This window comes from Mustela nivalis (assembly GCF_964662115.1).
Source record: "Mustela nivalis genome assembly, chromosome: X".
In the NCBI taxonomy this organism is placed as follows: Eukaryota; Metazoa; Chordata; class Mammalia; order Carnivora; family Mustelidae; genus Mustela; species Mustela nivalis.
The window spans coordinates 7532082-7546447 of NC_139040.1; the positions used below are offsets into that span (position 1 = coordinate 7532082).

General features: G+C 43.0%; 1 long non-coding RNA gene and 1 pseudogene across 2 annotated transcripts in view; one reads left to right on the top strand and one right to left on the bottom strand.

Moving 5' to 3' along the window:
• Positions 1 to 14366, top strand: part of LOC309856147 — a 216408-nt gene that overhangs the window by 30261 nt on the left and 171781 nt on the right. The gene's annotated exons all lie outside the window — the stretch shown is intronic.
• Positions 5 to 314, bottom strand: LOC309856583 (ATP synthase subunit f, mitochondrial pseudogene; annotated as a pseudogene). The gene has a single exon. The product of its transcript is annotated as an ATP synthase subunit f, mitochondrial pseudogene (transcript).

Consider the following 14366-nt stretch of genomic DNA (forward strand, 5'->3'; position numbering starts at 1 on the left):
TCTGTTATTGGAAGTTAATTCTCAGTGAGGATATGAAAGGATTCAAGGGTGCCAGGCAAAGGTCACGGCCAGGAAGTAGCTGCTCATGTTTGAGTTCCTTGTAACAATGGCAGTAGTTGAAAAGCACAGAAGCTGCCAGCACCAGCGACGCCCCCTTTCTTCACATTGACATACTTGTAATACCCACAGTGACCTCTTTGAAACGCTCCAGCAGTGCCTTTAGGGGTGAAATCCCTCATCAGTATCCAGCTTGGCAGCTCTCCTAGTTTCACGGCCATGAGCTTCCTCTCCTTCACTGGTACGGGGGACGCCATCTTGGAGTCCGAGGTGTCTGCTCTGGATACCTAAGGATTATTGAGTTGTTATGGGCCAGTTATTGACTGTCTGCCAGTCACTGTTCTAAGCAATATATATTCGCTCATTTAATTCTCAAAACAAGAGTCTGCATCTTTCATATATTCCTTTTTAAGAACAAAGAAAACCTTCCCAGAAGCTTCTGGCAGATTTCCCCTAAAGTCTCCTTGGCCAGAATTACATCACTTGCCCAGGCCAAACCAAGCATTTACCGAGAGGAATGCTTGGCTTAGAAAGTCCAATCAGAACTCATCACCCAAGTATGGGGAAAGAAATTATAATTCAGAGGAGGTTGAACAAAATCTGGGTTGTGCTGGCAAGGGAGAAGGGAAAGGTCAGGCTATTGGGTAGGAAGCCAACAGTGTTTACCACAGTAGCCAGGGAGAATGGAGTGGAGATCAAGAGAATCTCATTTGAAGGCATTTTTCAAACTCTAAATATTGAAGTGAAAATAAAATTCCATTAGTATTTGTACTTAAAAATAATGAACATCAACCAAAATAGCTACAGATTTTCTGGGCACCTCTACTTAATTTCTTCTTAATGGTTTGCAGTGTACCAGGCAGGTTCACTTAAGCATTTGGCATTTCTTCCCTGAATATGACAACCCAATAATGAGACTTTTTAATTCCAGAAACTAGAGCTGTCATTCTACGCTCGTAGTTCATCCCCGATGTTCACAGCTTGATCTATTTCATTTCCCCCATCACCAGGACTCAATAAAGGCAGGAGGAAACATTTCCATAGCCACTGAAAGTATTTGGCAAGACCTTCAGCAATCCTATGTCAGAGGGCCAAAGAGCCGGACACGCACAAGGCACTCGTGGAGTAAACATCTGCGGCACCCTTCTGTTCCCTAGGTGCGAGGTACAGTCTTCTTTCTTTCCTGTGTGTAATAACCCCCAGTTAGCATTACAGTGATTTTGGCCTGATCTTCTTGGGCATCTGAGGCCCACTGCCAGTTTGTACGGCGGTGGGAGTCCTTGTGAAATGTGGCAGATTTGTAAGCATCTCTTTCTCTCAGACAGACACAGATTTTCCACATTGAATATTTATTATAGTTGAAGTCACACTCTACACAACTGTTTCCTGTTTTGTTTGTTTTGTTTTCCCCTAGAATCATTCTCAGCCTGTAACGGTGTTAAATTTTCCGTAAGTCTTTTTGGATTTTATCTGTGATAGGTGAGTGTTGTCCTGCTCCCAGTGCTGTACGTACCTTCTGCCTGCCTCCCTTGCCTGCCAGTATTCCCAGAGCCCTCCTTCCTAATGAGTCTATCGCCCTTGCTCACAGGGGATCAGTAATAATGTGTTTTTGTCCTCTGGAGAGGCAACCGACAAGGGCCACTTTGCCTCCAGTGTGGCAGTCCTTTCTGTTTTATTTCTTGTGGACACTATACTGGTTCTGTTGAAGTTGAGTCAGTGTACTTTGGAATCGCCTTCCCAACTATTTTTCTAGGAACAGACAAATTTCATTATTTTCTCACCAGGTGATGCTTTTTTTCTTTTAATATTTTATTGATTGATTGATTGATTGATTTAACACACACAGAGAGAGAGCGAGAGTGCACAAGCAGGGAGAGCAGCAGAGGGAGAGGGACAAGCAGGCTCTCTACTGAGCAGGGAGCCCAATGCAGGGCTTGATCCCAGGACCCTGGGATCATGATCTGAGCTGAAGGCAGATGCCCAATGACTGATCCACCCAGGTGCCCCCAAATATAGCTTTAGACTTAAAGAATATACCTAGGTTGATCGTTCACTTTTTTTTTTTTAAGATTTTATTTATTTATTTGACAGACAGAGATCACAAGTAGGCAGAGAGGCAGGCAGAGAGAGAGGGGAAACAGGCTCCTGCTGAGCAGAGAGCCCGATGTGGGGCTCGATCCCAGGACCCTGAGATCATGACCTGAGCCGAAGGCAGAGGCTTAACCCACTGAGCCACCCAGGCGCCCCAATCATTCACTTTTTAACAACAGATTTCCCTTCTAATGACATCTGGATTTTTCTGAAAATTTACCTTCAGCGGATGAAGATCAGTGAGTGTTGAACACGCTTGTGACGAGACTGCTGGGTTTAAGAGAGTACCGTCTGCTCACTGTGGAAGGTCCTGTTTCAATACCATCCCATCTCATAAAGCAGTCCCCAGTCATGGCCGGAGTGAAACTTCCGTCCTTGGCTCTGCAGATTAATCCCAAGGCACTTAATTATTTGTGTGCGAAGTTTCATGGAAAAACAGGGCTAGCGGTCGCTCGTGGACCTAGTGTGCCGCCTGGGCGCTGTGCGGCTCTCCAGCTCTTACGCCGCGTTACAGCTGCAGAGGCAAAACTCACAGGAAATACACACGCTCGAGCACTTCAGAAGCTATTTTATACAAGTAGATTTTATAACTAACCACAAGCTCTCTTATCTATCAAATCTCAACACCTAGCCGCCCCTGTGCTCGCTGGAGAAGTGTGCACTCCCTAGAGAGAGGAGAGAAGAAAGCCTTGGGGTTCACACCCCGAGCTGCCAACATTTGTGTGCGCTGTGACAGGTAACTCCTGATTATGGAACTCCTTATCTTCAAGGAAAAAAAATTGCATTGAGTTTCCCTGCATTGCCCTTTATGTGCATTTCCAGAAATAGAGTGGGCTTCCGGGCGGGGGCGGGGGCGGGGGCGGGGTGGGGGAGATCACTGGGTCACGTTCATCATCAGGAGAAGATTGTAAGAGGAATTCTTGGGCACAGTGCTTTTCAAACCACATTTTGAGCAGGAATAAGAATTCTCCTTTATACGATCACGTTTAAAGAGCACTCCTGAGATTCTTGACGGGCATCGAAAGGGAAGGAGTTCTGTCTGTGACGGGCGGGGGCGGGGGCGCGAACCGAGAAGGACTCTCCAGATCAAGTCCTAGGCCGCTCTGTCCAAGTCTCAGCCTCCTCTTAGCTAGTTAAGTGCCTCAATTCTTACAGAGCTTATAAAATTGCCCATCTATTTTGCTTGCTTTTTTTTTTTTCCCAAAGACTCTGCTGACCAGTGGAATGCCCACAAGTGTCAAAAGAAGGGGGGGTCTTACTTGTGTGGGGGAGGGAGATGGAAGTGCGGGTCTTAGTATGTCGCACGTCTGAGCAGAGCTCTTTATAGTTTGGTTTTGTCTTTTTCTTTCTTTCTGCCCCCGAGAGCTTCATATGGAGATTCAGGGTGACCTCCCGCCCTGCTTCTCTGGCAGGCGCTCACATAGACACCAAGAGCCCCCCCTGGGCAAACCACCTCCCTCCCCAAACCTGCGAACTCTGACCCCCGAGCCCTGGCCACGGCCCTCTGGGCAGAATGGGGGACGGACTAGAAGCGAGGGGCGGGCTGGCTGTGCCATTCCGCAGGTAGCCGGCTCTGGAGTCTCCTTCCTTCGGCCTGTGCTCTCTGGGGTTTCCTGCTCAGGTCCATGTCGGGTGCATTCTGCTGTCTCTCCACAACCCGCCATTCCTCAGACATGCCGGGCTCCTGCCCGCTGCCTTTCCGGTTCCTCTAGCACTAGGACGGCTTTTTCTGCTCCCCCCACCCCAAAATCTTTTCGATGATTCCCAGAGGATCTTGGGAGGAAACACAAGTAGATGTGTGCTCAGTGCATTTTTTTTTTAAACTCCAAGCCCAGATTTCTCTTTATGTCTTTTTAATGTCACCTGTTGGGGGAATGTACTTCAGGCCTTATCCATCAGACAGAAAGAAGTCAGCCTTGTTAACTATTCTAGTTTAAGGAGCTTCCTAAGCACTTGGCACACATTATCAGCTAACCTATCTGATTACATCATCATCGTCTGAGCTAATGGCCTTTCAATCAGCTTCTCTTGGAGCTCAGTGGGTGCTCTGTGGGACTTCTTTCTTGCTCCTGCCCAAAGCCGATGCCATAGCTTTCTGTGGTGATTTATGTCCCCATCTTTTTTGGTGATGTCCTTTCTAAATATCACAATTACAGAGATAAGCTGCAGTATTTAGTTTGAGCAAAACAATGTCACAACACCATCAATTTTCCTACCATTGCTTTACTATTGGTCTGTGGAACACAGATTATTTTTGGATATATAGATACAAACCACCCTGATTTTATCCCCAGTCTGCCCACCACCAGAAAAAGTCTCTTTCGACAACAGTCTGTCAAATCATTCTCTTTCTATTTCCCCATTCTACTCAGAGCGATTGAGCAATAAGTACCCACAACATTTTTGAGTTGTACAACCTGACACTTCTGCATGTGAGCAGTATATTGGAAAGTATCAATAATTAAAAAGGACCAATGAGGTCTCCTCCACAGGTGTAGCAATTTTTGTAAGAGGGCTGCAGGTAAACAGAGAACAAACACTGCACAGAAATATTACTTCTTAATTAAAAGCTCTTGATCTGGGGTTCCCTGAGTGGCTCAGTGGGTTAAGCCTCTGCCTTTGGCTCAGGTCATGATCTCAGGGTCCTGGGATCGAGTCCTGCATTGGGCTCCCTGCTCAGCAGGGAGTCTCTTTCTCTCTCTCCTTTTGCCCCTCAGCCCCGCTCAATCTTTTAAAAAAAGATTTTATTTATTTATTTGAGACATAGAGAGGGTGAGAAAGCATGAGAGGGGAGAAGGTCAGAGGGAGAAGCAGACTGCCCACAGAGCAGGGAGCCCGATACGGGACTCATTCCCAGGATTCCGGGATCATGAGCTGAACAGAAGGCAGTTGCCCAACCCACTGAGCCACCCAGGTGGCCCAATAAATAAAATCTTAAAATAATTTTTTCAAAGGTTTAATTTATTTGACAGAGAGACACAGCGAGAGAAGAAACACAAGCAGGGAGAGTGGGGGAGGAAGAAGCAGGCCTCCCACTGAGCAGGGAGCCCGACACGGGGGGCTCCATCCCAGGACTCTGGGATCATGACCTGAGCCGAAGGCAGACGCTTAAGGACTAAGCCACCTAGGCGACCCTACATAAATAAAGTCTTAAACAAATAAAATCCCTTGATCTGGAAACACTGGAGTGATTGTCGCCCACTAGTAGGCTCTCTCAAAGGCATCTCTTTTATACCTGCAGCCAGTGCTCTCCTTCGAGACCTTCCCATTTCGTAGCTAAACAGTTACAGTGGCCCCCCACTGGTCTTGATGGTGATCCAGTCCATTCACCACCAATGTTTTCGGCTTAAAATGAAAAGCAACGTTCTTTTGCTCTTCATCTCTCAACCATCAATCCCGTTCCTTTAGCTCTTTTAACTCTTGCTTCTGGTTAGTAATAAATTTCCTTTTTTTTTTCTTTTTAGTGATATATTTCTAAATAACCGTATACATCACTGTTTTGTGGCGAACATTATACATCTTCACTTTTTGCTCCCCAACCTTCCCTCAGGATGGTTTTTTCCCTTTTTTTCCTAGCTCCTCTCTTGATTCCTTTTGTAAGTTTAAGTAATATATTAACGATTTGATTGCCCATCTGAACAACTTCCGGCAGTATTTCTGAGCTACTCCTCTGGTGAGAGGTTGCTGGGACACGTGAGAGGAAGTGGGACGCTCACTTCCGTTGGCAACGCACACTGTCTCCTGATGACACGTTTTCCTTTGCTTACTGCTGTCTACATTCGGTTACCTTCCCGAGAGAAACATGAATTTTGGATCGTTTGAAAACTCATTTTATCCTGTTCTCAACCTTGAGAAGTACTTTGGCTGTGTGGGGAGTTTTCGCTTAAAAAGTGGCCCCGGGTCTCAAAGGCATTGCTCCATTATCTTCTCGAATCTCCTCTTGATGGTGAGAAATCCAGTCCTGTCATTCCTTTGTAGGTAACCTAAAGTTTTCTCTTAAGGACTGGGGTATCTTCTCGTCCTGGCTGTTCTGAAATGTCATAATGGGTCCACGTGTGGAACTTTTCACTTTGAATCTGGGCTGGGCGCTGACCGGGCTCCTGTGCTGGGAACGCTGAAGTCCGTTAGCTCCAGGAAGCTTGCTTTTGTTCCTTCTCACAATCTGTCCCCTGCACTTCTGTCTTTCCAGAACACCTGTTTGTCGAGTGTGAGACAGCCTGTATTGAATTTCTTTTATATTTTTCCTCACAGTTTTCTTCTTCTTTCAGTTTTGTTCTGCCTAGAAGATGTCTATGTTATATTTTAATTACACTTTAAATTTCAGCGGTCATATTTTTAAGTTTCAAGAACTTTTTCTGATCCTACTGATTTTGTAACATCTTTTTTTTTTTTCCCCCTTTGAATGCAAAACACTGCTGGTCCCTTTCATTCCATTCCTCCTCCTCTTCTGTTCTCTGAAGCATTTCTATTTCCTTTGCTATTACTTTTCCCCAGCTTTACTGAGGTATAGTGACATATAACAAATACGAGTATCAGGTGTACGCGGTGCGGATGATGTCTGTGTGTGCGTAGTGAAATGGATTTAGAGAATGGATATAACACGTACGCACTGAAATGATGATCGCATAAGGTTAGTTAACATGTCAGTTCCCTTATATAAATTACCATTGTCTTTCGGTGATAACAGCGAAGGTCTGCTCTCTTCTGGCTTGCGCGTGTTCAATACAGTGCTGTCAATTCTGGTTGCCATGCTGTAGCTCAGATCCCAGAGCGCTTTCATCTTATTGCTGGAGGTTTGTACCCTTTGACCAACACCTCTCCATTTCCACCACCCCCACCCCTGACAACCAGTAGTCTGCTTTGTGCTTCTTTGAGTTCAGCCTTTTTGGATAACACGTAGGCGTGAGAACAGGCCGTGCTCGTGGTTCTCCGTCTGACTTACTTCACTTAGCGTGATGCCCTCAAAGTCCATCCGTGTTGTCACCAAAGGATTTCCTGCTTTGTTCTCTTGTGTGTTTGTGTGGTACAGACGCTGCTGCTCAGGCCTGGGCCGCATCCTTCCATAGCGGGTACAGCCGCTGCACCTGCCGCTGCTTCTTGGTCTCGGGTTCTCCTCGTGCTTGTTCAGTCGGTGGCACATGGCATGTGTCTTCTGGGGGTGCAGATCAGGGTCTTGTCCTTCTTACCCTCGTAGAATTTCCTGGGGTTCCCTTGCTGGTTCTGGATGATGGTGGGGAGAATGTGAGCAGTGGGTCTGTGAACAAGTCAGATCTTGGAGAACTCGGAAGCCATGCCGCCTGTCACTTTGTTCCTTTGTCCTTTGTCCCTCCTTCTTGCCAGGAAGGTCTTGAGCCTAAATCTTGGTGGTGGCTGCACAGTCTGTTGCAAGCATTTCCTACTTTTGTGTGGCAGAATAATATTCCATCACACACACACACACACACACACACACACACACACCAACCACATCATCCAGTTCTCTTTTCAGGTCTGTTAATATTTGCTTAATATATTTATGTGCTCCAATGTTGGGCACACATATATTTACAAGTGTTACATCCTTTCGAGCAACTGACCCCTTTATCATTATACAGTCACCTTTTCTCTTGTTATGGGTTTGATTTAAAGTGTGTTTTGTCGGATAAGTATAGCCACCCCTGGTCTCTTTTGGTTTCTATTTGCATGGAATTTTTTTTTTTTCTATTCCTTTACTTTGAGTTTATACGTGTCCTTCAGTGTGAAATGAGTCTCTCAAATGAGTCTCTTGTAGGCAGTATATAGTTACATCGTGGTTTTTAATCCTGTCAGCTGCTCTGTACCTTTTGATTGAAGAACGTAATCTATTTACATTTAAAGTAATTCTTGACAGATAAGGACTTACTGATGGCATCTTATTAATTGCCTTCAGGCTGTTTTGCCAGGTTTCTTTCTTCCTCTTCTGAAGTCTTCCTTTGAGAAATGACACTTTTCCATAATAGTATGCTTTGATTCCCTTCTCTTTATCTTTTGTGTATCTCCTCTTTTTGTTTTTTGGTTACCACGAAACTTACATAAAATATCTTATGGATAACAGTCTTTTTTAAACTGCTAACAGCTTAACTTTGATCACATAGAAAAACTCTACCCTTTTACTCCTCCCCTATACTTATGCTTTTGGTGTCGCAATTTACCTCTTTTTATTTTGTGTATCATTTAACAAACTACTGTAGCTATAGTTATTTTCAGTTCTTTTGTACTTAATCTTTTATACTTGAGTGAAGTGATTGACACAGTGCAATATTGCAGTGTTAGAATATTCTGAATTTGACTGTATACTCACCTTTACTGGTATGTTTTACTTTTTCATATATTTTCACTTTACTAGTCATTGGTCTTTTGTTTCTGCTCAAAGAACTCCTTTTTGTAAGGCAGGACTAGTGGTTGTGAACCCCTTCAGATTTGTTTGGGAAAGTCTTTATCTTGCCTTCATTTCTGAAACACAGTTTTGCCTGGTAAAGCATTCTCAGCTAGCAGGGTGGGGTTTTTTTTTCCCCCAGCAGTTTGAATGTATCATCCCACTTGCTTCTGTCCTGCAAGATTTCTGCTAAGAAATATGCCGATAGCCTTAAGGGTGTTCCCTTAAATGTGAGAACTTTTTTCCCCTTTGCTTCTTTTAACATTATCTCTTTGTCTTTGACTTGAGATCCTTTTATTTTAATGTGTCTTAGAGAAGATAATTTTCTGTTGGAATTTGAAAAATCCTACTGTGATTAACATATAGTGTTATATTCGTTTCAGGTGTACAATACAATGATTCAACAATTCTCTACCTTTCCCAATGCTCATCAAGACAAATATACTATCAGTCCCCTTTATCTATTTCACCCACCGCCCACCCCCACCCAACTCCTCTCTGGTTGGAATTTTGGAGTGACCTATTAGTTTCATGAACTTGGACATCCAACTCTTTCCTCAGGTTTGGGAAGTTCTCCGTCATTATTGGTTTAAATAAGCTTCCTGCCCCTTTCCCCCTATCTTCTCTTTCTGGGAACTCCAATAACATAAGATTGTTTCTGTTAATGGTATTCTGTAATTTATGCAGACTTTTTTCATTCTTTTTAAGTCTCCTCGGACTAGATGATTACAATGACCTGTTTTCCCAATTACGTATTCTTTCTCACGCTTGGCGAAGTCTGTTGTTGAAGTTCTCTATTGAAATCTTCAGTTCGTTCATTGTATTCTTTTTTTATTTTTTTATTTTTTTTTATTTTTAAAGATTTTATTTACTTATTTTGACAGAGAGAAATCACAAGTAGATGGAGAGGCAGGCAGAGAGAGAGAGAGGGAAGCAGGCTCTCTGCTCAGCAGAGAGCCCGATGCGGGACTCGATCCCAGGACTCCGAGATCATGACCTGAACCGAAGGCAGCGGTTTAAACCACTGAGCCACCCAGGCACCCGTATTCTTTACTGCTAGAATTTCTAGGTTTTTTTTTTTAATGGTTTCTATTTTATTGTTGAGTTTGTCATTTTGTTTTCCTAATTTCATTTAGTTGTCTGTATTTTCTTGTAGTGCACAGAATGTCTTTTTTAAAAAATATTTTAAGTAGTCTCTACACCCAACATGGAGCTCAAACTCACAACCCCAAGATCAAGAGTTGCACGCTCCACCTACCGAGCTGGCCAGGTGCCCCTCACTGAATTTCTTTAAGAAGATTATTCTAAATTCTTTGTCAGATAGTTCATAGATCTCCATTTCTTTAGTGCCAGTAATTAGTGTTTTGTTAGTTTCCTTTAGTGGTGTCATGTTTCCTTGATTATTATCCTTGGGGCCTTGTGTTGGTGTCCCTACGTTTAAGGAAGTAGGTACTTCTTCCATTCTTTACAGACTGTCTTCAGCAGGGGAAGCCCTTCACAAGTTGGCCTGTCGGAAGATTCTTGGTGGGCTATCTGGTGAGGACCACACCCAACAGCTTACTGCTGGAGTCACTTAGCAGTCAGAGCAGATGATGGCAACCTTCTTGCATTCCCCTGCAATGCTGCTGTGCTAATGTGAGCATGCTCAAGTCGTGTTTTTAGCTCTCTGCTCCCTGGACTTTCTCCCTATTAAGTTTTTCTCTGGCTTTGCAAATGAACAATGGAGCGTCAAGACCTGCCAAAGCCTCAGAGTCTTTCTTTAGCCCTAAATTTGCCATGCAACATCAGTCAGAAATCTACTCTCAACTCTCCTAAAACTACCTCCTTTCAGTGCTTTCTTGATATATTATCAACACTAGAATTAATTTCAGAGATAACTTTTAAGACCTCTTTGTTTGGGGCGATTGGCATGGGGGAATAGAATGGACAGTGCCGGCATCTCTGTGGTCCTTTGTGACCAAGTTCAAGTTCCTATCACATTTTCCCTTGCTATTTTTGTCAATATGAATAAAGGATAGACTACTGAAAGATGAATAACACAGTGTAAAAATAACTGTGTGGAAACAATGAGCAGAATTAACATCTCAGAAAATTGAATTAGTAAATAAGAAGCTGAACCTAAAAAACTTCAAGAACCCAGAGAAGAAGAGACATGAAGATAATGGAGGTGGTGACAGTAAATATGGTGGAAGGGTTCAGTAGATAAGAGCTACAAATAAAGATGAAACAGAAGCAATATTGCAGAAAAACACATGGGAAAAATGTTTCTGATCTCAAGAAAGACATTAAATCTAGAAAATAAGGGTGTTCACTGGCTTCTATAAAAAATTAATAAAAACAGATTCACATCAGGTAAAAATATTAAATGTCACAAAGAATCCTAGTTGTCAAGTGTCTACAGCCCACCAAAATAAAAAACAAACATAGTAACCTAATAGTAGTCATCCACAAAGAAACAAGTTCAGACTACCCTTAGTCTTCTCCAAAATACTAAATTGAAGAAAACAGTAGATCATCAACTACAGAGGTGAGAGGGCAGATAGTTTGAGTTAAAAATTGTAGATTAGGCCAAGACATCAAATTCTCATTCATTTTGACTATGTTGAAAAGAAATGGTTGATCTATCTCTGTCTGTCCTCAACATGTATAGATCTAGGGTTTGTGCCCCCAGAAGCGTTTACAATTTTGGGGCCCCATTTAGGAAAAAGAATACAAATTGAGGCATGAAAGTGAATATTTATTCAGGCTAAGAAAGCACAGCAACTTACAAAGTTGATAAATAACTGCAAACATGACTGCATTTTCCGATAACATTTGTTGACTGTGCGACCACAGAAGATATTAAGGTCCATAAAGGGAAGTCAGATACTTGCTATTGAGATTGCTTGTAGTCACTTCATTATCTCCCTCTCAATTAATTGCTGAGTAGCATTTCACGTGGTTGACTATTCCCTACTTGTGGAAACACTTGCTTCTATCTGTTTCCTTGATCCCACACACTTGTGTTTTTTCTTCTGTTTCACTGGCTGATCCTTTTCGGTCTCTCTTCCTAGCTTCTCTTCTCTTGGACCTGTAGAATATGGTGTCCCAAGAATTTAATCTTGGGCCACTTTTCTGTTCTTACTCTACTCCCTTCTCAGGTGATTTCATTTGTTACGTGGTTTTACGTAACATATTCCAAAGATCCCAAGTCTGTATTCTGCTGTGACATCTCTGCTGAGCTTCTGCCTTAATGGGACATAACCACATCCTACATGATACCCTTTCCTGGGTGCCAGCTAGGCATCTCCAACCCAGCACATGAAAAACAGACCTTTGGATTTCCCTCTAAGCCTGTACCTCTCCCAGTCTGTTCAGGTGTCAGCAAATAGTAGTGCCATTAATGTAATTAGACCACTCTGGTTTAAGTCACCATTATATTGTTTCAAATTTTTTTTTTAAAAGATTTATTTATTTATTTGGGTGGGGGCAGATAGTCGCAAGCAGACTCTATGCTAAGCGTGCAGCCTGACGCAGGACTCTAGCTCATGACCCTGAGATCGTGACCCGAGCTGGAACCAAGAGTTAGTCACTTAACCGTTGGAGCCACCCAGGCACCCCTGCTTCGACTTATCTCTCTGCTCCCATTCCTCATAGTCTCGCTTACTCGCAGTAGCCAGAGTGATTTTAAAATGTAATCCTCATGATGTCACCGCCATGCTGAAACTCCCCCAGTGGCTTGCCAGTTGCCTTGGAATGTAATCCAAATTGTTTACCCTGGCTTACAAACAAGCCTTTCTTTACATGACCTGGACCTTCTGCCTCTCCAAAGTCCATCCCCAACGCTCTCTGCTTAGCTCACCAATGCTCCAGTCACACAGGCCTTCTTTCTGTCCCTCGAGCAAACCGAGCTAGTTCTTTCCTTGGGGTTTGTCCACGAGTTCTTCTCTCTGCCAATAATATCATCTCCAAAAAGTGTACACAGCTGTCTACTTCTTCTCATTCGGATCTCAGCTTCCATCGTCCCTCCTGAGCAAGACCACCTTTGAGACTCTTATTTGACTAACAGCCCCCCCCCAGTCATTATCATATCCTCTTATCTTAATCCTCTTCAGTATAAATATTTTTATCTGATACTTTATATTTTATTTATATTTAAATCATTTTTGGTTTTCTCTCCCCACTGGAATGTCAACTTCATCTTTTAATCACTGAAATTTCCTGAATACCTAGAACACGACCTGGCACATAGTACGTACTCAGCGCCTGCGTCCAAAAGAGGAAAGAATGCTTAAATGGACACTAGTGCAAAAAAGTAGGTGCTTACCTTTCAAGTTATGGAAGATGAAAGCAATTGTATGAAGTACATTTACCTGGGAGTACGCTGATGAGAAATAGTAATTTTTTTTTCTCCTCTATTACTGTAAATCCATCTTGGGGAATCTGGTTTGGAGTCCATGAATGAAATTGTAGGCAGTCTTTGTACCTTATTCCCTCAGCCTTAGTCGCTATGAAGTCCACTGGTTGCTTTCATTGGTGATCGTTCTGCTTTAGTAATGACTAGTCTAGTCTAGTCTAGGGTAAAAATAACAAAACGTTGTACTTCAAAATGAAGAATTCTAGCCTCCATGTGCGTGACTCTCCCTCATCCATTTCCTCCTTTCTCCACCCGCCTCCCCTCCACACCAGAGTGTAGTTACGGTTTCCGACCTCTCTGGGATAGACGGAGGGGAGGTCAGGGTCAGGAAGTTCTCTCTTGACCAGACCTCCAGGTATCTGCTTATGGCTGATGTTTACAGCTGCCTTTCCTTGGGCTTGGTGGATGGTCCGATCTGACTCTTAGCTTTAGAGGTTCCCCCAGTGGCAATAATCGATCAACACTACGTTTACGTGCCTGTCTTTTATCCTGAGAATTCAGCATTTTTATCTTCTATTGGGATCGCTTTACCCCGGTAGGCAGTCTGCCTTGGCAAGACTCAGAAAGGCTTCAGGTGACTAGCTCTCCCTACCACCTGGCCCGCATGTCACATTTGGTCCGAGAGAAACCATCCTGCGTCCTTGCGCCCGTTCAGTAACTGCAGAGCTGGGACCCAGTGCTTCCTGTTCTCACGTCAGGCCAGTGGTTGTGACCTCTCTTGTTGTTAGATTCCTCACGTATCTACGCGGCCCATGTTTCCCACTCCCAGTTTCTAGTTCTAAGTTCACAACAAACCTGTGAAAAAGGTGTAACATACATTATTGATAATGTCAATTAACACCAATATATTATATATTAATTATATTGTATATTATATAATTATATATTAACAGATGTTAATGTAACATTGAAATCAGCATATTATATAATATTAATGACTATATTATATAAAACTGTATTATCACAACAGTGAATAGAAATACCAGATTGTCCATGAATGGAAACATACCAAATATATCAAAAGCCATGTATCTACTGAAATTTAAAGCCTCTACCTGAGATAACAGCATTTGTTTAACATTTGTGCGGTCAAATATGTATTTTTCTTTGATATTCCCCCACTGCTTTTAAGTTTAGAAATTCCTGACCCTCAAGAGCGTTGATTTCACCATTCTGTGGTGGTTTTGTATTTTCCAAATTTTCTATGACTGTCTATTACCTTGACAATTAAAATAATAAACTATAGTTAATACTGGAATTAATCTTCAACCCAAATTACAGGCCTATAAACATTATCGGATAATCCTTTACAGCCTGACCCCTTTATCTTCAAACTCAGTGCACGACTAGGCTTCCAGAGACTTCTCTAGTAGTCCCCGGAACGATGCTTTGATGCTTTGTGTCTGTGTCGTCAGATCATCCTGTGCT